This window comes from Ambystoma mexicanum, chromosome 2p (genome assembly GCF_040938575.1).
Source record: "Ambystoma mexicanum isolate Mex_15411 chromosome 2p, UKY_AmexF1_1, whole genome shotgun sequence".
Taxonomy (NCBI): domain Eukaryota; kingdom Metazoa; phylum Chordata; class Amphibia; order Caudata; family Ambystomatidae; genus Ambystoma; species Ambystoma mexicanum.
Genome location: NC_090923.1, coordinates 439520193 through 439546632, shown reverse-complemented (window position 1 = coordinate 439546632; position 26440 = coordinate 439520193). Strand labels below are relative to the sequence as shown.

General features: G+C 43.1%; 1 protein-coding gene across 3 annotated transcripts in view; it reads right to left on the bottom strand.

The window, feature by feature from the left end:
* TAFA1 (TAFA chemokine like family member 1) overlaps nt 1-26440 on the bottom strand; it is a 2040488-nt gene that overhangs the window by 760231 nt on the left and 1253817 nt on the right. The gene's annotated exons all lie outside the window — the stretch shown is intronic.

Below are 26440 nucleotides of genomic sequence, written 5' to 3'. Positions count from 1 at the left end.
TATTTTCATTATGCCATAGTATGGGGCCCTCAAACCATGGACTTTTGTCAGCCATATCTGTGATAGTGCTTTGCTACAATTTAATTAGTTTCAGATGTTTATATGCAGTGTGCCAAATGCACAGAAGTGCTATCTATGTGACTGCACACACAACTTAAAAACAGTATTGTAAGTTTGAATATATATATATATATATATATATCTCACTTAATTATATATGCAGTGAGATTGTACTGCTTATTTCCAATTTAAATCAATTTATTTTGATTACCACACCTCCCCCTTTTCTAGACTTAGAAGGAAAAATAGTTATAGAGAACATATTTTGCTTCTTTTGGGGGAAATCTCATGCTCACTTGTGGTTATTCTTTAGAGGCATGATGTCATGAGATAATCTGATGAGTTCCCAAGTAGAACAAATTATGTAGGTTCTTACTTAAGCTACTTATTTAGCTTAGTAAATCAGTCCCTCAGTCATCATCAGGTGCACGTCTGCAGATCCCCTTCTAGACAGGAGTCCTACCCTGAAACAGCAACCTTCGCTTATGCAGCCCTTCCGTTGATTAATCTCCTCAATCCATCTGATTGAACAGGTTATGTTCTTTCCTGCAGCTCTTGCCAGTGTCAAAAGCAATATTTTTCCCAGCATTTGTTTTGCGCTGGACAGATTTATTTTTAATCAATTCCATGAATTGGTCAATTATGTCTCAAAACTTTGATTGATCAAATCCTCTTGTATCATGTCATTATCTAATCAAATCTTCATATAATATCTCCTTAATAGCTGGGGATTGCGTAACTAGATAGCATGGAGGAGTTATCAGAATTAACCAGACAAAACAAACCGCCAACAAAGAAAGGCCATGCACCACCACCCACTTAATTGAGAACAAGCTGTCAATATGTCAATCCCTTCCATGTCCATGCTAACCAGTTATGTGACCTGCAACAGCAAGCTTGGATTAATAAGGACTGACGCTCACCGGCTCACTATTTCATCAGCATCAAGCTGTCAATGTGGCTATTCACCTATCCAAGGCTGCAAGGTGTACAGAGTGTATCGGCATGGCATTATGGTGAGAAAGTGTTGGGCCCACACTGGAGGCTTATTTAGAAAAGCGGGTTGCCATGGTACTTTGCAGCATTGAACTGTGGGTAAAATGTATGAGTTGCTGTTTTCAACATTTTTCCTAAAACACTACTAGTAGCTCCTAATTTCACATGACGCATATCTGTCTTTCTCAAACTTTGCTTAAATGTATCACATTTCCTTTGCTTAGAATCATTTTGGGCTAATCCTGCTACTTTCACACGTATCTACTTAGAAATGACAACATAGGGCTCAATGGGAATGGGGAGGATGCTAACAATGGGCCTGTTAATGACGGGCCCGTTGTTAGCTTCCTGGCCTGCTAGCAGGTCCTGCTTTTCACGTCTGGTCAGACCAGACGTGAAAAGTGGGACCCGCTAGGAGGCCTCGTAATAGGGCATTTATAATAAACGGTGCCGGTCCCGTTCATTACGGGACCGCCAGGGTCCTAATGAGGCCAATAATGGCCTACCAAACTATTTCCACAGATAACAATTCATATCAGTGCATAAACTGACCAAAATACCATGTTCGGTCATTCAAAGATTGACAATGTAACAGAATGTGCTTTAAAGTCTCCACTTTATCTTCTTTAAGGCAGGACTGGCATGTCCTTTTACCACAAGCTATATTGTCTCTAGTGCCAACGATTTCCCTTCTAGTCAATGGATTTAGTCTCAGGCACATAATATTGGCACGCCACTTTAAACTAGGGAATTTGAGAAAATATGCAGGAACCATTCCATTCATCCTCACATCCAAAAGAAGTTCCCTATACAATGGTATGACCTAACCCTCTCATTAGTGTGGATCCAATCCAGTTCATACACTTTTTTTTTTGCTTTTGTATGAGATATTATCACTCGTTATCATAAACCTTTTTTTTTTTACTTTAGTATGAGATATTATCACTCATTAATGAGTATTCCATACATATTCCATGATATTGTCTCACATCCCTTCATCCACATATTGAGAGAAGGCAAATTACCCTTTTTCTGATAAAAATGTTCAGTTCCCACCATATGGTACCCTCCTCTGCACCCAAGATCTTGCTGCAAACAAAAGATTTTCCATAAGATTATCGGTATGAGTTGGGTTAACTCCCAACTCATACCGGATTACGGCCGCTGGGACGCCCTTTGGTAATTTCAAGACTTTGTGCCAAAAATGTGCCTCTAGCGCACCACAGACAAGGGTTATTGGCAAGCAAAGGCTTTCCACAACGTTATTGCAGGCAAGATGTTCATTTTAAAATTCCAATGTTGGGACATGGGAAAATTGACCAAAACCTGCCATTTTTCTCAGGTTGCTTGAGCTGCTAATGCAGACATTTTTGACTGGTGTAAGATCTGTCAAATAAATCCCCAGGTACATACAACTTGAGACAAACTCAAGTTTGGCTAATCCTAAATTCCATATGAAGTACTTATACTTTTGCCTCATTACTGGTCTGAACTGGAACTCAATTTAACAGCATTTATTATCAAGTTATTCGAGCTGGCCTACACATCCAGTGCCCTCAGTGTTCATTCTAGACCAATTGGAGTGTAGTCAAACATTGCCAGGTCCAGGGGAGTTGCTAGGTCTGGAAAAGACCCGGGGCTAAGATGATGTCAGAACTGTTGGGACTGGGGGCTAGCTAGTCTTTCGGCTGTAGCTCCTGAGATTCTATCCGGGGCTGCAACCAAAAGATCAGGGGCTATAGCCCCCTTAGCCCCCCCCTAGCAACGCCCCTGGCCAGGTCATCTGCAAATAACAAATAATGCAGATCTGAATTTACAAACCGTGGGGCAAAACAAGTGACATCCTTAAAAGCCTCATTGATGTCTGAGAGAAACCGGCTAAAAAGCATTGGTGCCAAGACGCAGCCTTGCTTAAGGAAAGGGCTGGCAGCGGTGGGTGATGTTAACTTGCCCTGATTTTTTAGCCTGACTCTCACTGTTGTTCTTGTATGTAATGTAATAACCATTTTAAGTAGACTTCTAAGACAACCCCACTCTCGTAACTTTCTCTACAAAGGTTGACGTTCTACGCTATCGTAGAACCATCGTGATGTCTATAAAGGCTATATAAACTGGTTTCGACTTCACCATGGCCTCCTGTTTCAACAGATGCAATATAAAGGCATTTGCATGAGTGCTTATGCCCTTGTAAAAAACCCATTTGTCATTTGTAATTGATTACCTCTACCCATTTTTTTTGCCCATTCAATTAACTCCCGGTAAAATCAGGGTAGAGAATATTTGTGCAGAGATGTCCAATAGTGCAATTGGCCATTAGTTGGCAGTTATATATCTTAGGCCTTTCTTATGCACTGGAAACAGAAAATATTCTATCCAGGCACTCGGGAGACTTTTCAAAGACATTATGTCTTCATAGTTGGTCATTAATAATCAGGGCCTGAGGTTAGGATCTTGCTTCAAAACAACATTTGATAAACCATCTGGGTCGGGCGCTCCAGAATTTTTGGGGACACCTTCCACAATCTGAGCTAACATCCTACGTGAGTCTCTCGGCAGCTTGTAATAGCCATGAGATTTTAACCAAAATCGGTATCCCTGTTTAATTACCTTTTGTTCTGCATCACTCATATCATTCTTCCTACACGTTTTTTTCCTCATTTCCCTCTTTTTCAGTTGGACCGCATTATCATACACATGATTCTGCAGTATCCAGTTCCTCTTGGCCTGCTAGAGCATCATTACATACATTTGGTCAAGTATGCATTGATATAGTGTACTTTTTAGAGCATCAACAGGCTCCTCGTAGTGGTATAACTTCCCCAAATAAGAGTAAAATGACTCCATGTTAGCCCTGTTCCAAAAAACGCTATATTTCCCCCATTCATTTCCAGGTCATTAAAATAATGAGTCCCCTTGTGACCCAGATCACTCCTCTCTCCAATCAAGTTAAACAGTAGAGTTATCACTTCTTTCAGAGGAGAGAAATCTAATCCTGTAAAAATTCCCCCGAAACAAAAAAAATATCCACATTTTTTTAGATTCCTCTCACACCCAGGTACGGCTTGAACTGTTAAGAATGTTAAGTCCTCTTGCTTCCATCAATGCTAACCATGCATTACCCCTCTCTATTGAGCCCTTGTTGTGGTTACTAAGTGGAGATCGAATCAGATTCTGAATACATGCTCCGTTAAGATCCCCACACATTATCACTGAGTTTTTCCGTCTCCTTGTCTGCCAAGTAAAAAGCACCTCCTCAATGCAATAAAAAAGAGGACTAAGCTACCACAAAGGAATTAGGATTTACATGTATAATTAAAGAGAAACTCATTTTTGGATATTGCGACCTGTCCCATTCCACCTCAACTGCCTGCAAAAATGTGTTATCAGTGGCCAATACTGCAGCAGTTATTCCAATGTTGTTAGGCACACCTAATAATAAACCTGTAGCATGCTTACACTGTTCCCCCTTACAAGCAGGCAGCAACAAACAAACATACCCATAATTAATTGGTGGGTCAGACAACCAGGTTTCCTGGAAACAAAAAAGATCAACATTCGAAAATGCTAAACTAGGTTCAGTGAACAGACGCTTAAAGCCTCTTGTATTCCATGTGATTATCTTCAGGGACTTAAAACTGGTCACTGAGTCACTCTCTGGGGGCACATTTTTACGTTTATTCAAAGTTGATGTGACCCAGTCTTCACCATTCACCACTGCCATTCATCATCCCTGACGAATAATCCAAAATCTGCCTTCTTTCTGTGTCATCCACTGAATGCTTAATCACTAAGGTAGGCTGTATTCGTAATCCTCCCTCATTAGCTCTTTGATTGTGTACATTTGATGTCATATTAGCCCGTTGACAGTTTGAATCTCCAGAATAAACAGAAAACCCCCCAGCTTCAAGTGAGTTGCTGCCTGAATAACTTGTTGCTTTACCAGATGAGAATTAATGTGAAGTATCACCTGAGCTAGTCAGAGGTGGTGATGTGAGTCAAAGGCAGTATTTTTTCCAACAGTTTAGAACACACGATCTGTTTAGGATCAAACGCTCACGTTCTTTTACAAGACATTCTAGAGTCAAAGACAGGCTTAAATCATTCACCCTGGCATTTCCTATATTCACAGTTTGCTCCATCTGTTTTTTTCTTTCTCCCAATCTTAAAAATGGAGTGCCACTCTCCCCTCCACGTTGCTTTGAACCATGCTTACTCTATCAATTTGAGAAACACTCTACTTGGGGCACACTTAAAATTCCAGGCTGCTGTACTTCAACTTGGCCATCTATTTCCCTTACAGATACCACAAATCTCCCATTTTCAACCCCTGTGTAAGCAACCACCTGGGTCGCGGAAGACTGAGGTGGTCCTCACCCGAGGAGTCACGCTCTACCACCCGCATCTCCAGTACAGAGAGCTCCTGAACAATCTTCCCCCAGGATCCTCGTACCTTGTGTCAGTTGCTGTTCTGTGCTACTCTTAGTCCCTCCACCCCTTTGAAACAACCTTATTCTGGTTGTTATTCGGGAGATGGGGGAAAAAGGGTTAACAGGGAAATAAGATTACTCAAACATTTCCTAGGTCCCTTTGATCCGTTTTTTTTCCTATGGGTTTTTCATATTTTTTTTCTTACATGCATGTGAAATATTTGCTTCAATTTTCTTTTTTACGTGTGGGAATCATAGTGAAGCAGAGACCTCAGTGACACTCCCAAAGCACCCCACATTCTGGGCCACAGTCCGCTGCAGTTTTCAAGTGCCTTTAGAAACCTTTCCACAATTGACATTTTTTTTCATTTAGTGCTTTCAAAATTAAAGTATTGGACCTAGCCGCACAGTTCTTGTTGGTTACATAAGGCTCTTAATTCTTGACTAGTGTCCTGGGGTGGCATACAAGCATCGGATCCACTGTGTTCCTTCTGAGCTCTTCCAGTTAAGTCACCCCCCTCCACAATAGACAAGGGAGCAGACATTGACTCTTCAGACAGGTTAGGATCTACAGTCAAAAGTGTAAGAGATTGAACAACCGATTTGTGTGGAGGATTCTCTCTGTGAGTTACTTCTGCTTTCTACAGAAAGCAACAGCCCACTGGTCATACATTCAGAGAGCACCCTGTCTAAAATGGAATTGTTAGGCGAACTGGGATGGGCCAAACATTGCCCTTGTGATGAAATAGCAGAATGCTGTACCGCCTGTGAGCTTTTGACACAATCTGTCTTATGGAAAGCACCATCCATTTCACAGCAAGTAACTAAATCAGAGATTTCCTTTCGAATATCCCTACATCCAGTCGGAGAAACAAAAATGAGTCGTTATGTGGGTCTGGAATTGCTGCGCAAAGTGCACTAGAATGAAGCTCACCTCCACCTTGCCCAGTTCTTAGGCAGTGAGGGCGGGGCTACAGGTAGATTTGCTTGCTCCTCGCCAAAGACCCACGTCTTTAAAGGCAAAGGTGTGTGGTCTATGCTTTCCAAAGGAAAAGTTATCTGCCTCAGGTTGCTTATTCAGGAACCATGGAGGGTCGGATTTCAGCCCTACCAGAGAGGATGCATGCAATTTGTGTGTGGACTCCATAAGCCAAGCATGAACGTGAACCTGCTTCCGAAACGGGGATGTGTTTGAATCCAAGAGCATGTTTCGCAATGCATTGGTAGCCATCTCTGGGGGAAAGTCTTTATCATATTGCTGATGACACATGGTGGCGGCAGGTTACCAAGCGCCCACTCTTCGACCTCACTTTCATCATTATTGATTGTAAAAGACGGCAACAACCCAGCCATCTCAACAAACATGTGCATGTTGTCCCCCAACCTCTGACCACAAACGCACCCCCACAGACCACACTTGCTGACACTCTGCGCCACACTCTGTGCTAACTCTGAGGTTTTGTTTGCTTTTCTGCTCCAGCAGCAGAAACAGTACACAGGCTGCCAAGGATTTGCACACGATTAGAAGCCACAGGTACCACAGATCACATTCGCTGATACTTTTTCCTTCAAAAATATTTCAAAATTATTCCAAATAGCCCATTATGGTTTCAAGGCAGTAGGTCAGGGCAGGAACAATGTTTTGTTCCTACTATCTAATGGCATGTTTTAGTGACAGTTTGCAGAACTTATAATATATCATTTTAAGCTGAACAATATACATTTTAGCTTTGCTTTTCAATCTTTCCACTGTTCTACTAAAAGAACCCGAATTGAAAAGTTCAAACCCAATTATGAAAGTTTCACTTCTCGTTCAAGCCTAGAACCAGACACAGCCAAGGTGATTACCTTTTGGGAGCGCACTTTAGTAAACAATTTGGACTTTAGATGTATTTGTATGTGGTAATTATGTCTTTCTGTATACTCTGAGAAAGCATCCATTTTTTTCTGAAGGCCTTAAGTATTAAGTCAAACAACATAATATTGTCTGCAAAGTCCATCCAATTGATGAGGCTGGTACCCAGTTTTACTGGGAGACGGTTTACATTTGACCATATCTCATTTAAATCAGAAATATACAAATTTACAAACATGGGGGCCGGGGGCCGGGGGAATGCTCCCCTGTCAAAAGTCCAACGAGCAAGAATAAAGTACAGGAAAGAGCATCACTTTTCCTGAGTCTAATTTGCATTTTTGTTTCCTTGTGTAGAAGGTTAATGAGTTTAAGAAAGCCCTATACCACCGACCACTTAAATAGTTCAGATCACAATAACTCCCTGCAAACAGTGTCAAATGCCTTTGACAGGTCCATACTTACAATGTAGAGCGTCTTTCCATATTTCAAGTGGCTGTTTGCATGTAATAAAGAGATGATGAAGCCAGTTAGCAAAGTCCCCATTTATTTCCGAAACACAATTTGGATTTTAGTAAGGGGCCCAGAAGTTTGACCTGATTTTCAATTTGCTGTTGCAAGAGCCCAGCAAAGATTTAGCTAGCAGCATCTAAGATGGCGATAGTTCTCTGGGCATAACTTGTCACCCTTCTTATGCACAGGAATGAATTAAGATGTATTCCAGGATATCAGGACCTTAAACCTTTTTAATAATTTTGACAACAAATATTTCTGCCTAAATCAGGGTGATATTTGAATGTCACAGGAGCCATCATGTCTGGATTAATAAGTGTAGAGTTCTTAGAGAGTTGGAATGTTTAAAAGATGGATCTTTGTCTAATCTGTGATCCTAACATTTTAAGTATTGACTATGAATCACACACGCTAAAGGCACATTTGGAATTTCACCAAATAATTGAGACAGATGACTGGGCCATGTTTCTTCATCAATTACACTATAGTCAGGGGAAACCTGTTTGGTCTCAACATTCATGATTAACCTGAATATATATGTATTATTTCCACACATATGTTTAAGACTCAACTAGCTTTTATTTTTATTGACATCTGACATGTATATCCTTTATCCTTTTAGCCAATTTCAATAGTGTTGGCATATCTTCTGCTTTTGAATTTGGTAGGTCAGAACATCCTTTTCATATTTCTTATGAAAGCATCTGATTTTCATTCTTTTTCGATCTCTTAGCTTTTAAGATTTTACCATCAAATGCATGTCTAAATTGACCAGAACTACAACATGGACCCTTTTTAAAAATCAAATATAAAAAATTGTTCACAGTCTTAATACTTGCGTTTACAGTGAAATGCTCTATTGCTTTAGAGCAGAACTTAGAGGGACACTTTGCATTTATTAAAAGACTTGTAAAAGTTGTTAAGATATTTTGATTCCAACAAGCTCTAATTGGCTGAATAGATGGGGAGAAAAAGGCCTAATAGTTTAACCTTGATAGACTGGCATATTTAATCTCTAAATTGTAAGAGAGAGCAGCATGATCACTTAAGTCTTTAAAAGACATTGTAACAGGAGAACACAATTCAATAAACTTAGGATAGAGGTTGATATATTAAATCAAAGAGTAAAATGTACCCATTTCCAGGGTCCATATTGATCTGGGGGATGTTTACTCTAGCCTCCATTAAGGTAAAACCCCAGCAATTCATATGTTCCAGCCATAATTTACCTCTTTCAATATTATTCCTTAAATGAGCATGCTTTCTCCAAACACCAGATGTACATCGGGGAGCACGGATATAATTCAGATCACCCGCTATTATAATACAATTTACATTGTCATTCGTGAGCAAAGTTTCTACCATTTTTGAGAGTTTGGTAATAAGATCCATCTGTGAATTATTTATCTCAGCCCAATAAACATTTATCACCAATAGTTCAAAAATAATTTTTGAGCTGGTTAACGATCAATTTCACCAGCAGAAGACCAGTACACTTGGTATTAATCAACACAGTAGAAATTCCTGGATTGATATCAATTTCTGTTGCAAGTACCCCTTTGGGTCTGCCCAGAGGACCTTGTGTGGCAAGTTTAGGAAAGGTGTACAGGGGCAAACTCAACCAATTTTATTGCATCATTATCAGATTATAGTTAGAAACTTTGGGAAGAGAGTCTACATTATTCAGGATACCGCTAAAGCCTCTACAGTTCCAAGATATTAGCTGCATGAAACTATCACTAAAGACCAGGAAGGGGGAAGAAATTGGCTCTGGTGCAGTTTCAAACCTCCAGTTGCCAGGACGAATCACTCTGCATGTTGTCATTTCTGGCCCCATCATTGGTTCTTATTCCTCTTCTGGTCTTACATACACCCCGTCACATTTAGTTGTGAGTCTCAGATTGATAGAACATAGGAGGAACATTTCTAGAGAGATAATTGACCATGAGGATTCTTGGGATTTCACTTCAAAATGTTGATCCCAAACCCCTTGTTCACCTAAGGTTGAGAAAGTAAGAGAACAGACTTTTTCTAAGATGTGTAGACTTCTTCCATGAGAATAATGTCAAAGCCCATACCTCTCAAATTGTCTAGGTGTTCTAGACTCTTATTGGTAACAAGACCTGAAGGGATGTGTAATTTTACTTTCTGTAAACGAGCCAAGTTTAAACATTCGACCCAGAATATATTTGATGAAGTAATGAGCCGTAAATTAGGGATGTTGTTAAGATGGCTCAAACACTAATTTTGAAATTCACATTTAGCTTGTGTGTGCTTTTACATCTCTGCACGCTCTTTGCATTGCAGTCGTGTCACTATTTTTTAAATGAAATTCACATTCAGCTTGTGTGTGCTTTTACATCTCTGCACCATCTGTTGTGTGCCTTGTTTCTTGAAATTTGAATTTTCCTTTTGGATTGCATTTGTGCCTTTCTGTGACTACTAGGCCACTTGGTGAGGTTAGCTAGAACTGCTGTGCAGCCACTCTTCTTTCAGTCCTCTACTAACCTCTGCTGTCCCTATTGCTCTCACCATCTTACCCATTTTCTCTAACTGCTACACTATCACCTACCCTCCCTCTCCCACAAGGGCTGGAAGGAAAAAGCAGAAAAAAGACATCCTGCCCATGAACCCTTGCCTACCCATTGCAGACACCTACTTCAGGGCAACTTCCAGACAGGTCTTCACTGATAACCTCTTCTCTGTCCCTTCTCCAGATCTATGGACTCCTCAGCTCATCTCCACTCTTTGCCCTTTCACATCCTCTCCCATTAATGGTGGCATCAAGTGGGAAGTCCTCTTGGGCAGCTTCTCATCATCACGCTGCATCATTTATTTCTACCACACAGGCACAATCTTGGTTCAGGGTCCTCGACCCAACCTCCTCCTCTTTGATCAGCACCTGCTGTCCCTCATTAACTTACTTCCTTCACCTGCCTCTCCCTCTACCACTCCCTCTGTCCCTCCCCCTCTGACTGCTGTACCACGTCCCTGTACTCCACCTCAGGAAACCTTCAAATTTGGAGACCTCCTTCAGCTGGCTACTCTTAACGCCCGCTCAGCCAACAAACACTCTGCCAACATCTGCCTCCTTCTTGAAGACACTGACCTCAATATTTGCTCTTACCAAGACATGGTTCAATGGCAGCTCAGTCACTGCTTTTGACTGTGATGGCTTCAAGATCAACTCTAAGTCACAACCTCACTGTGCTGGATGTGGGGTTGCCTTAATCTTTCCTTAGTGGGTTCCTTCTTACGTCATACCCACCCAGCACTACCAGCTTTACTATTCCTTTGAGATCCTGGTCGGCAAGCTGGTCATCTCTCCCTCCTCTTATCTGACCATTGCTATCATGTATGGGCCTCCTGGTGCTACAACCCTGTTCCTCTCTGAATGGGCTAATTTCTGTTCCTCCCTACTCCCAACCACCTCTAATATCATCATCCTCATGGGAGATTTCAACATCCAATTGGACTCCATTGTCACAGCATCCCCTCCCTTCCTTGACCTCTGCACCTCACTATCCCTCTCCATTCTCCCATCTGGCCCAACCCACACAGTTGGACACACTCTGGACGCCGTCATCCATTCTGACCTCTCTCTATCCCCCTTCTGGTCACTCACTCTACTGGTCTGACCAATCACTCACTCTCCTGGTCTGACCATTCTCTCATCTCCTCGCACCTGGGTCCCCTTGGACCTTTGACCACAACTCCAAAAGCCCTGCCAACCTCATTCATGAACATTTGTCTGATGAAATGAGTGTCAGCTGCTGCCTTCACATCCACCTTCACCCCCCTCTCCCTCTCCCAAAGACTCTACCACTGACTCTGATCTCAACAACCTCAATTTGCCCATTACCCTAGACATTCTTACCCCAGTCATGAGGACCCACCTGAAACCAGCATCCAGAAACTTAACACCAGGTAGGACTCTGAACTTGCAGCCCTGAAACGCAAGTACAGAGCTTAGGAACAAAAATGGCAAACCTCAGGCTCACCCTTTGCCGCCTGCTCCAAAGGCAATACAGGAACTAAATCTGTACCAAGAAAAGGGCCCACATCCTGGCACGGGTATCATATGGATCCGGCAACGCGGCTGAAAAAACTAGCCGACCCTTCCACAGTATCCTCCTTCCCTCTTGCATGCCAGGTCCTCTGCAACACACTGGTCACACATTTCACCACTAAAACTCGAGATCCTCAGCAGCCTTGCTACCCTCCCATCCAAACCCTCCCTCCCTTGCCCATTACAGCCCACCCCCTCCTTCTTCCTCTCTCTCCTCTCTCTCTTCATTTCATTCTCCCCTGTCAAACCTGAAGAAGTAACCAGAGTTGTCCTCTCCATGAAGGTCTCTTCCAAACAGGGTTCCCCTTGCTTCTCCCGAACCATCAAGTGTACACGAGGGCGGAGTGACCTCTGACGGTCCCATGGGATCAGAGCTCGCCCTCAAGTACTTTTAAGACGAGATAGCTGCACCATGAGGAGGATGGGGTGCAGGATTCTCTTACTCCAGCACAAATCAATAAGGACAAGTCAATGGTTTGGCAAAGGGAAGTCAGTTTAATGACAAGTACAAAAAACGGGGAAACAACTGGAAATCAGTAGTGATGCAATCACCTGTTTCGCTTCAACTCCCAAATTCTTCATTCAGACAGCAATAGTTATAGTGCATTCTCGTCATCATTGATGTTTAACATTCAAAGTTTGTCATGCAATTCTATTGGTCGGGAAAGTTAACTTAAGTATAGGTGTTATATCTGTATATGGTAACAGGGTGTAAGGATTGGATAACTCTTATTGGGAGGGCGTCTACACCCGTCCCTCTACAACACTCATTGTAGACATCACTACAAGTATGATGCCTTATTGGTTCTACTAGCTATAGGACCCTTGATTATTTGGTCCATTGTGATTGGATAGGTTACACCCCTAGACATAAATCTCCACTTTAATTGGCAGCATGCAGAATGGACACCCAGATGCGGAGTGCCCCAAGATTCACCCGGCCTCCCTTCCATCAATCAGTACTTTAGGGCTATGTGTCAATTAGTTGGCTGAGGATGGCCTCGAAACTGTAGCTTCTTATCAGGAAAAGTCATGGCATCCTCAGGGTCTGGGTGACATCAGATGCTGGTACCTCTTCGCCCTTGGCTGGTCACGTGTCTGTTGACCGTGAATCTGCTTCATTTTCCCTTTTTTCGTGTATTTGATTCTTTCTTAGCTTCGCCACCTGCCTGGGACCTCCTTATCTCGACCTTCACTGGCTGGCGGCTATGCTCTGAAGTTTTGGTTCTTCGAAGTTGCCGCTCTCCTCCCTTCTTGGAGTTGACCTCGAATTCCCAGGCATGAGCTACTTCTTACTGAGTTTCGATTCCGCTCTTCCCTTCTAGCTTTAGCTGGAATATGAATCTCGGCCTGTTTTACCCCTTGCAGCCTGGGCTTAATTCTGCTTTTACAAAATGGAGTTGCACTTGTATAATTTGCTTCATTGAGGTAGATATATAATTGGTGCTTGCCGCTCTTTTCTTCTACTAAGCATTGCAAGCAGTACCGTTTCCTTGGCTTCTTGCGTTCCAAGCCAATTTACAGGCATTTAGTCAGTTACGTATTTTTATCCTTCCTTCATGGTTACGTTCTTCGTACTGCAGCGTTGTTTCTTCTTTTAAGTCTTTCGCATCATTATTCATAACTTTTTGTCTTGTGTGTCATCCTTTAGCCGTTGTTTTATTCATCTGTGAGTCTGTCCGGGCCTGTGTGTCGTCATCACTCGCCTTCCATTAAGGCTCTATGGGTTTCTTCAGGGACAGTCTGCAAGTAGTCTTCATTTCGTGTCAACTGGTGGTATGGTTGTCTCAATGGGTATCTTGCAGCCTGCGGTTGTCTGTTCATTGGCGCTTCAATAGGTATACATGTCCTTCTGATGGGTACTGGACAGAGCCCCGCCGTGGCTCTCTGTTGGTTCATTTGCTCCTTATACGTCACATATCTTGGCGAGTATGCTTCTGGCATCTCGACATGAGTGGCTGGAGTGCAGGCCATATTTGGGAGCTCCTCTACTCAAGGACAGCATTGGGTCTATTGCCCCTGTACTCGCTGATCTTTGCAACCACTCATTTGCCACAGGATCATTCCCATCCTCCCTCCAGCACTCTCTTGTGTGACTGCTCCTGGAAAAAATATCTGTACCTGTCAATTCCATCTCTTACAGCATTTGCAAAGTCTGCCATTTTCTCACTTTCCACGCTAAAAAACTCACTAGTCTTCTCCCGACTATTCTATTGTTCTGTTCTGTTCTTTGGTCTTCACCACTCACTCCATGCTCCTCTTAAATCTATCTATTATTCTTCAATTAGCTCACTCTGTCTTCTCTCCTACCCTATTTCTCCTTCCCTGGCCTCTCTTGGCTGGTCGCCCTTCTATTCTCAACTTAAATACAACTTTCTCTGTCTTGTGTTCAAATGTCTCTATGGCCTTTCTCCTGAATACCTTGCATCTCTCCTTTCTTTTTACTCTCCATCTCGCTCCCTCCGCTCTGCTAATCTTTTGAGACTCAATGTCCACCTCCCCCTTGCGTCCAATCCTGTTTTTGCTCAGTCCAGCTCCTAGCCCCTCTTCACTGGTACATGCTTCCCCGGTCTCTTCCCTCCATTACTTCCTATCCTCTGTTCCGTTCTTCTCTAAAAATCCACCTTCTACAGTCCTCTAATTGATTTAATCTGCCTTGAACATTGATTAATTTACTCTTATGAATGCTAATTGATTGTTACTGTTTATGAACACTAATTGACTGATTACTCCCAGGAATGCTAATTGATTGTTACTATTTATGAACACAGTGTGAATGTTACTGTTTATGAACGCTGATTTGCATTCTGATTCATTATATTGTTGACTGTCCTATGTAAAGCGCGTTGGACAAAGGCACTATATAAAACACAATAAATAAAAATACAAATACAAAAAATCTTCAGCAGACCCTACCTGTCCAGCCAACTACTGCCCTATTCCTATAACCCCCTTGCTTGGAAACTGCTGGAGAAGCTGGCCTTTCCACAACTTACCTCACACACTGAGCTTGTTGGTGGTCTCCGCAACCATCAATCTGCATTCCGAGCATCCAAAGGCACAGGAAATGCTCTTCTGAACACCTGTAAAGAACTGCTTGCTTCTCTGGACTCTAAGGGCCTCATTACACGGTAGGCGGTGAGCCATGGCGCTATTAGCGCCATGGCTCATGCCGGTAAAATACCGGTACCGCCTTGGCGGAAAGGGGATTTACCGCCCCATTCCAAGGTTGGAGGGGCGGTAAATCCCCCTTCCACCATTGCCCTTCCGCATTCCCATTTCTGCCCCATAGGGCTCTATGGGAATGGGGAAGGCGCTAATTACGGCACCGCAATTTTGCGGTGCCGTAATTAGCTCCGAGGTCCCTTAGCGGGTTGGATTTTAACGCCTGCAAAAAGCAGGCGTTAAATCCCCCAACCCGCAAAGGGACCTCGTAGTAAGGCGGTAAGGTACCGGTAAATCCCTAGCGCCATCCGTGTAATGAGGCCCTAACTCTCCAGCTGTCCGCATCCTACTCAGTTAACCATTCCACCCTAATAAAATGGCTCCAGGAGACCCTTGGTATCTCGGAGTGGGCACTGGACTGGCTTACCTCCTTCCTAACTGACCGTTCGTCCCACGTCATTTTGGGCATCTTCTCCTCACCAGGGCTCAAACCACTCCCCATGGCTCTTAGGAAATTACCTTGCTAAGCTAGTAGTCCTCTTTCATCCTTCTCCACCAACTTCCAGTGCTATGCAGATGACACACAACTCTTTTTCAAACTGCCTGCTGACCCGCTTTCATCTTCCATCATCCCTGACTCCCTATCTGCCATTCAGTCCTTGTTTACTTCCAACAATATCTACCTCAATGCCAGCAAGACTGAGATCATTCCCATTGGGACCCCTTCTCCCTCTTTTTTTCCTGCACTCTCCCCCTGGTCCTTCTTCTGATGCCAGAAACCTTGGCAAACTCTTTGACTCCTCTCTGTCCTTTCTCCCTCACACTCAGGACATTGCCAAGAAGTCGCACTTTCAGCTCTTCCTTCTCAAACAAATTCTCCCTTTCCCCCAGAAGCTCAATGTTACCTGATCCCTGGATCTTTCTAAGCTTGACTACTGCAATAGCCTGTTCTTGAATCTACCTTCTTCCACTTTACGGCCCCCCCAGGTAATCCAGAATAGGGCAGCAAGACTTATCCTTGGCTCAGGGACTGCACCTCTCCTGAACTTAAGACTCTTCACTGACTCCTGGTTGCGGCACAGATTCAAATCCCCCTACATCATCCACAAGGCTGTCTGGGGCCTGGGACCACGCAAGCTAACTTTCACTTTCTAAATACTCTCCCTCTAGACCTCTGCAGTCCTCTGGCACCAACTCTCTGTGTGTAAAGCATTTCGCTAAACATAGGGACGAGGCCGATCACTTTCTTCAGTTGGCCCCCTCTTATGGAACAGCCTGCCCCTTCGGAGCAGAACTTCCTCAAATTCCGGAAGCTCCTCAAGACTTTCCTTTTCATCTCCTCCTTCCCCTAGACTCTCCTCTGCTAATCTCACAGTTGCTGTGATTGGTAGCCATGGCCCTTATGTATCCCTTCGGGGACCTGACCTTCCATACAAAATCGCCCCAGCCTCTGCCTACCTCTCAGCACTTGCCTCGGCAGCCACCAACCTCAATCCTGTAGGCTTGCACTTTCTACCCAATCCAGCTCCAGGCCGGATAGCACTTACCATACCAGGCATTTCATCTACTGCTTAGCCACAAGCACAGACATTCCAGCACTTATCCCACCCTCCCCAGTTCCCCTCTACTTGCTTCACTTGCACGTTCTGAATACTCACATTATCTTCCACTGTAATCGATGTCCCATGTTCACTCCCTGTTGCCCTGTGGGTGCTTTGAAACAGAATTGACTTACTGTATAAGCGCCCAACAAATGCACGAAAATAAATAAATACATCTATTTAGAGGATGGTCCCATTTCCCAAAAATGCCTTCCATCAGAAGTGTTTGTCTGAATAATTAGCAGCAGGTATTTTAAGGTCAGTCTCAATCACTTGTCTCTGTTAGGAATCTTTGTAGTTGCATATTACTATGGGTGGTACTTTAAACGTACCCTTAGTGCTAATCTGGGTTATAGCCGTGAAGGCGGTCTGTTAATTTGAGTCCAGTCATTCTTGAACCGAATCCTCAAAATCTTTGTCTACCTGTTTATTGAGACATCTCGATGATCTATGCACCACCTGATTCTCCAGACTTCTTTTTTGGTGGATTTACATGTTTAGATTTTACTTTCTTTGATTTCACTGAAGTAGCGCAGTCCTCTAATGACAGCCTGTATATTACTATCTCACCACTAAGTCTTTTCTTCCTGTGCGTACATGGTTTAAGTTCTTCCCTTATGATTATTTCCTCTAGGTTTGGTTTTCTGTTTTCTGTGATGGACTTGGTAGTCTACAGATGGATCAGAGATCTCCTCTGCATTATTTGTCAGCATAAGTGTGGCGTTGATTTCCTCAATGATGTCCTCTTCAATATTTGTCAACACATGTACCAAATTAGTAGGAGGACTATATATAGCTTCTTTCTCAACTAACAAGCCTTGAGAGTCATATACTAGAGGACCCTGATGTAAATCCTTAATAGATCCCTCTTGGTTTAGTAGAATCTGTTTACATATTTCCCCTACAGCATCCAATGTAATTCCTTACATGTGAACTTCATAGTTAAGGTTTTCAAAAATGTTACTAAAGCCTGGAGAACCAAATGGAGAGCACTAATCATAGTAGGGTCTTGTGCCTGGATAGAGCCTCATTAATCTCAGATTTCAAGGATAAATCAAGATTTGGAGAATTGGAAAGACTTTCATATCTGACTTGGTTATTTGTATTGTCCACATCTTACTGATAGGGAGTGTAATTGATAGAATTGGCAGTGGTACATTGTGCCAACATATTTAGGTTTATTTTCAGGTAGACAGCAATGCTACAATGTGGTTGAGCTATTTTGGCAGACTGCTGACCTGCTAACAACCTTAAGTTCTCTATAGAGCTAATAACGAGGGGCGTAAATGAGGCTATTGCATTTACCTGGGATGAAGGATCCGTACTTTGAGCAGTTATAGTTTTTCTGCTATGCTAGAACTTATTTTATCCCAGTATGAGGTGATTGTAGATTGATTCCACTATTTTAGCACACCTTTTTTTCGCATCATATTTCCCGTCTCAGTTAATGATTTTTCAATCTTAACCAAGGAGAACTCCTGTATCTGTTCACAACAGCTACGCAGATTGTACCTGTATTGTATTGTATTGTACTTGTCATTAGTATAGCACCAATTTTATAATTATTATATTCTCAATGCGCTGTTACTGAGAACACCCTCAGAGGACCGAAGTCCAGAGTGTTGGAGATCCTTGAGCATGTTTATGATGTGTGTGTGTGCATTGGGCTGAAATAAGCTTAGCAGTGCTGACCAGGCTCTGGTAGAGAAGCAGCCCATGTGGTCAGGCATGTGGATGGCTGCTGAGAAGTGTAGGGCTGACACAGTGCTAGAGACTTGCTATGTGTTCAGTGTGCCTGCATTTATCATAGGTTTGCAGTGCATTCTGCTGTCAGAGGTGTTGAGGTGTAGTTTGGTGTAAGTGGGTGGAGAATGTCTGTGAACAGCACAACCACATTTTGTCATATTCCTTGCTGTATACTTGTGTGTGGTAGCCATGCCTGTACCCAGTGGAGTGGTGCATTATACGTGCATTACCACTATTGGACATCATGTGCAGTACACTGCGGATAAGAGCTAATAGCAGTCAAAGCAGTAGAAACCAGGGACTTACCCTGGCCTGGAAAGCAGCTTGAGGAGGATTGGGAGAAAGGTTGACTCTTTTAATCGAGCACTGTGGCTCACAGGGATGATGGAAAAGGCATCCTTAATACCCTGCACAACTGCTACAACTGCACCTTGCTTGCATGAGTGGAAACAACCCTTTTTGGCTGAACGCCAATAGGCTCTTTGTTCCTTCAAACACCAGGCAGCAAGTCGAGAGAGGTAAGAGCACTTTGCTGTCCGGGGGATCACTGCTGCAATGGTGCTTTGTTCATGCAAGCAGAGCCAGCACCTTTGGCTGAATGCCAATAGGCTCCTCCTTCTTTGAGTCACTGGGCAGCTAGTCAATGGTGGTTAGAGTGCCATGCTGTACGTGGCTCACTACTACTAACTGCACTTTGCTTGTACTCATGGGTGTCATATCTATTTAATATGGAATGGGAGATGAGAGCAAGTTTAAAAGGAGACATTTATGCTCCCATACAAATAGTGTGAAATCAAGTCCCATGCAACCCCTCCTTCTAAAATTGCAAAGTGATATTCACATGTAATTTAAAAAGGGAGGGATAGTTATATGTGTTCAATGCAATCTAAACACCATTGTTTCAGATGGGTGGATGTGTCAAAATAGTCTGTGCATTCCAAATTGAATACATTACTTCTCTAAGTCAAAACCTATAGAATGTTTATGCAAGCAACTGTAAGCCTATTTTAAACTACGCACACATATTAGCAACCACAATACCAGATCTATGTGGGAAAGGGGAGGTATGGAACAGTTCTTTGATTCTATAAATGGTTGATATAATTGGGGAAAGTAAAGATCTTTGATTCATTTGTAGATGTAATTGTATGTGTTTTTTAGAGATGTTTTTATGAAGTCAAGGAAATTGAGATACTGACCACCAAGCAGTAGAAGTGCAATTAGAATCTTGACTGTTATTCAGAATTTAATTTATATATATGGAATTGCTCATGACCCTACCAACAGGAGGGAATGCACCTCATTGCAGTGCCTCTCCCCACTAGGCCCTATATCCACAGGCCCCCCCAAAACCCCTGCTACACACACTGCAACACACCCTCCAGGGACCCCCCTCACCAGCCATCATACAAAATACAAGGATACAATCCCATCGAAGGATTGCCACACTGTGAATTCTTAGCAACAAAACTTAGCACTTAACCACATTTCTCCTTAGCTTTCCTCCTCTTATACCATTCCCCAGGCCCACCAGCCGGATTTGACGATGATCTTATCCAAATCATCAACGCCAACCTCAAGCCTACAGCTCAGTTTATCGTTCTAGGAGAGCTCCACTTAGGTTTCAATGACCTCCTTCTATATGTGAAAGCCTTAGCCCTGGCTAAAGCGACCTCTGCTCTCAGCTGCACTCAGTAGATACTTAATCCTACACATTCCCAAGGCTGTATGCTAGACTTGTTACTAGATCACAACTTCACTATCCCTACACCATTGAAACCCATCAAAATCCCTTAGCACTTAAAACCAACACTAGCGTGAAGCAACTGCAACCTAACAAGTGACTGCCTACTCCCACTGCTCACCACTGACATCCCAAGAAACAACCATATCTACTCCCCAGTGGATCACTACAACTCCCTGCTAGCGAATGAAGTTGAATCCCTAGCACCCCTCAAGACACGTAATGCTTAGAACTCCAAACACAACAACACCTGGTTCACCACCCATCTCCGCTCCCTGAGAGCTGAAAAACGACCTGCAGAAGCATCCTGGCAAAAGGTCCCCAACACAGCCAACAAGGGTCTCTTCTCAGACTGGTCTATGAAATATAAACTAGCTGTCCTAATAATCAAAGCAGCATCCTACAATAGTAGGATCTCGGAAGCCGCTTTAAGTTTAAGAGAACTATTCAGTATCCTCTGCGAATTAGAATCACCTATTGCCCCTCCTTCATCTTTCACCAAAGACAGCGCCTGTTGCAGCAGCATCCAAGATGCACTCAATGGTAAAATCTCTCAATTGTGATGCAAATTCAAAGCCACATTATCACCAATAACGCACCACAAAACTCATTGACTATATTGCCTATCCACACAGATCTCTTTCACATCAACCACATCTCTGAGACTGACTTGGCCACTATCGTGAAGGGCCTCATACTGTCCAGGTGCAAAGGGGGGTATCTGCCCTGCCACATTGGTCAAGCAATACATAGATCCTCTTATTCTGCTTTTCACTGCCATAGTCAATGCCTTGATTGCTGCTAACATCGTCCCTCCCACACTCAAAGAATATTGGATCAATCCTTTGCTAGAAAAAACCTTGCTCGACCCAACCATCCACACACATTACTGACCCATCATGCCTGTCCCGTTCCTTCTGAAAATCTTTGACAGAGTGGCCTACACATCAGAGTGGGCTGACAACAGAACCGCCAGAGTTTTTGCTGGTGAGGCAGCAGCACACATTTGGTGTCCCAAAAGACTCCTGCGTCTACCCCACCTTCTATAATATTTATACAGGGGCGTGCAAAACAACGATCTTACTAGGCCCAGTGACATTGAGAACGTGCAAGTGCATGGGAGAGGGGGAGGGGAAAAGTGCATGTAAGGGAGGAGAAGTGGAAAGTGCGGAGCAAAGGAGAAACAGATAAATAATAATAAATAAATTAATAAATAAATAAACACACAAATAAATAGATAATATATAATGAAGACAACAAACAGTGGTATTGCAGCCATCAATTGGCTAGTACTGGGTTTAAGGCAGCAGACAGGGTAGGTCTGATAAGTGCAGGAAGAAAAAAGGGGGGAGCTGTATGGGTACATATACAGAACCCAGTGCAAGGGGTGGCCAAGAGGCATTGCAGGAGGGTGACAGGATGAGCAGGTACGTGGGCCCTGAGAACAAAGGGTGGCCAGGTGCACAGTGCCAAGAGGAGGGGAGAGGGGGAGCGAAGGCACAATCAAAGAGGAAGGTCTTGAGGTGCTTCCAGAACCGGAGATGTTTCTCCTCAAGTTTTAGAGTGGCAGGGAGGCTGTTTCAGAGGGAGGCCCCAGCCTAAGACAGCGATCTACACCAAGCTCATTTCATTGAAAAACAACTGACCCTGAGGGAGTTAGAGGTAGAGGACCTAAGAGCTCGAGAGAGGAGGTATTTGCGCAGGGATAGCTGAAGGTATTTTGGACCCAGGCCCCAGAAAGCCTTGTGGACAATGCAGAGGGTTTTGAATTTAATCCTTGCATCAAGTGGGAGCCAGTGAAGAGATTTCAGAGCTGGAGAGATACGATCCCAGGGCTTGAGGCCAAGGACAAGTGTTGCAGTCCTGTTCTGGATTAGTTGCAGAGGGCTGAGAGTAGAGCAGGTAGATTTAGAAAGAGGCTGTTACAATAGTCCAACCTAGAGAGAACCAGAGCTTGGGAGACTGTGAGCTTCTGGGGGAAGGAGAGGAAAGGCAGAGTACCTCTGAGGAGGTGCAGTAGGAAATTTGAATTTTTAGAGACATCAGAGATGTGGGAGGAGAAGGAAAGTGTGGAGTCAACGATGACCTTGAGGTTATTAGCCTCACAGGTGGGGGTAGGAAGAGGGCCAAAGGAGGCCGGCCAGAGAGTGAGGGGAAAGGATGGTGAAGATGTGCTGATGAGGAAGAGATCCGTCTTGCTGGCATTCAGACACAGACCATTGGTGGCACACCAATCTTGAATGGCAGTTAGGCAATCAGAGATGAGAGGAGGTGGCCGAGGGCAGCCTGAAAATGAGTTGAGTGTCATCAGCGTAGCACTGGAAATTTGAGGAGAATATGGCAATGCAGTGGGTGAGAGTTGCCAGGTATTGGTTGAAAGCCAGGGTGAGAGGTTAGACCCTTGCAGAACACCCCAGGTAGAGAGGAAGATAGATGATGGGAAGGACCCAAGTTGGACCTGGGAGGGTCGATCAGAGTGGAAAGAGGTCAGCCAGGCCAGAGCCTTATCAGTGATACCCAGGTGATCACAGAGACGGTTGAGCAGGATGGTATGGTTGACCGTGTCGAAGGCAGAAGAGAGATTGAGGAGGATGATGACAGAGGGAATGTTAGAGTCAAAGTTGGAGAGTAGATCTTCACGGGTGTTCATGAGAGCAGTTTCGGTGCAGATGATACACACATTCTCATCCCCCTAACAGGTCTCTATGCCCAAGACTGCTCCTCTGTAAATTCTGTCTTTGAAATAATCCAGACCTGGATGAACTAGCACATCTTGTGCCTGAATGATGAGAAGATGGAACTCTTTCTAGTTGCCCCCCAGACCGCCTCGCAAGCCTTGATCCGGCATATCACCTCTTCAACATAGACAGCCACAAAATCCCAGTCTCTACCTCAGTAAAAACATTAGGCATCTACCTGGATGCATCACTATGCATGACCCACTAAATTAATAACGTCACCTCTGCAACGCCTTACACCAGAGAACTCACACGAGTGAGTAGACCTTTCCTGTCTACTACTAACTGACTAATTGTGGCCCGAGCCCTTGTAGGTTCCAAGTTGGATTATTGCAATGCCTTACTCTGCAGCATCTCTGAAAAAAACTGAACAGGCTGCAAGAAATCCAAAATAATGCCCTCTGAGCTGCACCTGACCTGAGTAACTCTGACCATATCTCAACAGCCAAGAGAGCTATCCACTGGATCCCTGTTCGGGACAGAAAAAAGTCAGATCCCTCACAACTGCCCATCACTGTATAACAAACATTCCTGCACCCTACTTCGCCCAGAGGATTACAAAATACACATTTTTTTAAATGTTTTATTGTGTTATAGTTCATAGAACTTTTCACAAATGTATATCAAAACATATTATACAAAATTAAATAACAACACTTCCTAAAAACTAGAGCAAATTCAGCTGTAAAAAAACAGAAAAGTTAAAAGAAAAGAAGAAAGCACAGACTTAATATAATAACACAAAAGCACATAAGAAGATCATCAACTGAACAAAAAAGAGCACACCAGAGTTATAATTCCAAACAGAAATTATGCCAAACAAATATAAAATGCTAGTTGCACCGAAGACTTATTCATTGGTTACCCATAACAGAACCTAGTTCAGGTCCACTTTTAAAGTCCATCAACATTTTAACCTCCTCTTCAAATGTACATAGGCGTTCATTTGCCACTTTCCAAATCTAGGTGATAGCAATGACCAACCTATTACTCCTCCCTGTGAGACACTTCAGCCAAAGGATTTCACTTTCAATATGCATCTGATCATAATCAAATTTGGCAAAGTATTTGTCATAGGTCGATCTCATCTTCTGGCAGCAGGGGAGAACATGTCTAGCTGTTTCCACCTTAGAATCGTCAGCACATATTCTATAAATCCTTCCCTCAGCAGGTAGATGATGCAAGATCCCCGGACCCCCAATACATTAAGACAATTGAGTCTAATATCTAGAAATATTATGTGGTTAGCATGAGAGGGCATGAGTTTCAGATAACTTTGGGGATCTTTAAATATAAAAGGCATCTTAGCAAATGTGCATAGTGAGCTCATGGTGGAGACCGTATCATGACTGGCAGCCCAATCTCACTTCTCTATGACATCCTTCAGTTATTTTAGCACCAAACCTTCACCATGAACCCATTTAGGTGACCAACCGATTTTATCAAAGAGTTGAAGATTTTTCTCTTTAAATGTTTTCAGGGCGTTTATTGTGCCTCCCTTTAGCCTTCCTGAAGGATGTGAAACAGAGTTCCCGAACAGGTAAATTTGATTTCACATAGAGCTTAGCTCTATTATGGTCAATTCGAGTGGGCAGAGAGCTAAGTCCCATTTCAAGCCGTACCGCTGGAACCAGGGTATAATTAGTAAGGCAAAGCAATCTGCTCCATATTATACCTACCATCACATCCGCCCACTCAGACCAGTCAGAAAAAGCATATAAGAACATGGCCACCAGCTTCTGCGTATATAGTAGTTATTCCCGGCAGGCTGAAGCCTGCCGTCTTTTTGGAGAAGGACATGGCTGATGTTAGGGTAGCCATAACTTTATATCTTTTGCTCTGTTGAACCATCAGATTCATTTTCTTTCCCTCTCTACCCACATACCTCATGGCCCAGAAACTTGTAACAGTTTACTTTATGTATGAAGCCTAGTGGGCACAGAATACCCGACTTTTTACAATAGAGCCCAAAGGATTACGAAATACAAATCATCCAGACCACTCAGATCCTCCTTAAGTCCCCTCTTACTCAACCCAAGATTCAGACGGACACGAGCTAGGTGATCCAGCTTCCCGGTGGTGGTGGCCAAGCTCTGGAACAATTTGCCACTTCATCTATGCTCTGAAACCTCTTACCAGCTATTCAGAAAAAAGCTAAAAACACACCTGTTTAACCTTGACATGAACATACCTGCTATACTTGTGTACTGCATTAACCTATCTGTAACTAGCGCCTAGATGCCTGAGGGGCTTTCTGCACTGTTATAAATATAGATTGGGGCTTCCACGTAGTGAGCAACCCACATATTAACACATCAATCAAAATATACCTCACATCATGGTGACTGTTTGCCTCATTAATCAGTGCAAATCAATATGCCGTTTACCACACATACATCTTGTGTTAGAGAAATGTCTCCCCTAAGGCCCAGGGTTGCTTTTGAACGCATGGTTGCTTAATTTAAAAAAAAATGGAAAATGCTAAATTTATTTGTATCTAAAATCAGAGCTTTTTCATTTATATTAGTGAGCCTCACAGCCATATCATTTATTTAGATAAACCAATAACCGATAACCAATTGGTTTGAATACACCAGTGCTCAACAAATATTCCTGATACATTAATTAGAAATATACTGTATCAATAAATATGTTTACTTAATTCCAAAATGTAAATAAAATAACTTGGTTTTTAACTAGCTCAAAAAATAGGTTCATGTGGCAGGAACATAGCTTAAAAAACGTGTATACTGTTTTTTCCATCCTGCCTCATGGGACCTTTAGCCCCAGAGCATATTTGCTTTGTATGGCTGTACAACCTATTGGCGTATTTAGTTTCTGTATTAAAGAGCCAGTATTCCACAGTTCATATAAGTATGATATGCAGGTCCAAGGGAAATTAATGGTCTTAAAAATATGGCAATGGACTCTCAATGTGGTCTACCTACTACAGGTATTCAACTTGCAGCCAGCAGCATCCACTAAATTCTTTTTTGGGAATAAGGATTGCAAACCATTAAACCAGGCATTGCATCCATCCAAATGGGCTAACACAATAGCTTGGAAACATTTCAGATTTGGTATAAAGCAGATACAGTGTTTCTTTCTCAGGAGTTGTAGCGGGGAGTGGCCAATTGGTAGCATCTTTGAAATGTGTTTTTTTGAAAATGAAGACCAATACTCCACGATTGTTCCTGAAGTCAGAAATATAAATGCTCTCTTTGATGCGATGAACTTCAAGTGCATTGGGCCTTGGCAGACCCTGATAGAGGAGTGATGCTTCCTGATGGTAGACATATGTACTTGGCAATACCTTTATGTAGAGTTGCATATCACCAGGAAATTGGTGGAGGAACGTCCTACATGGAACACATTACTACTTCAGTGGTACCTTGTAGAGACTGAAAATTGTACCTGACAGAGTTGACCTATGTGGCACTCCTTAATTCAGAAGATTGTAGCATTCCCCTTAAATGAATGTGCTGATTTGAATAAATACTAGCCTTTTAGAACTTTAACTTGCACACAG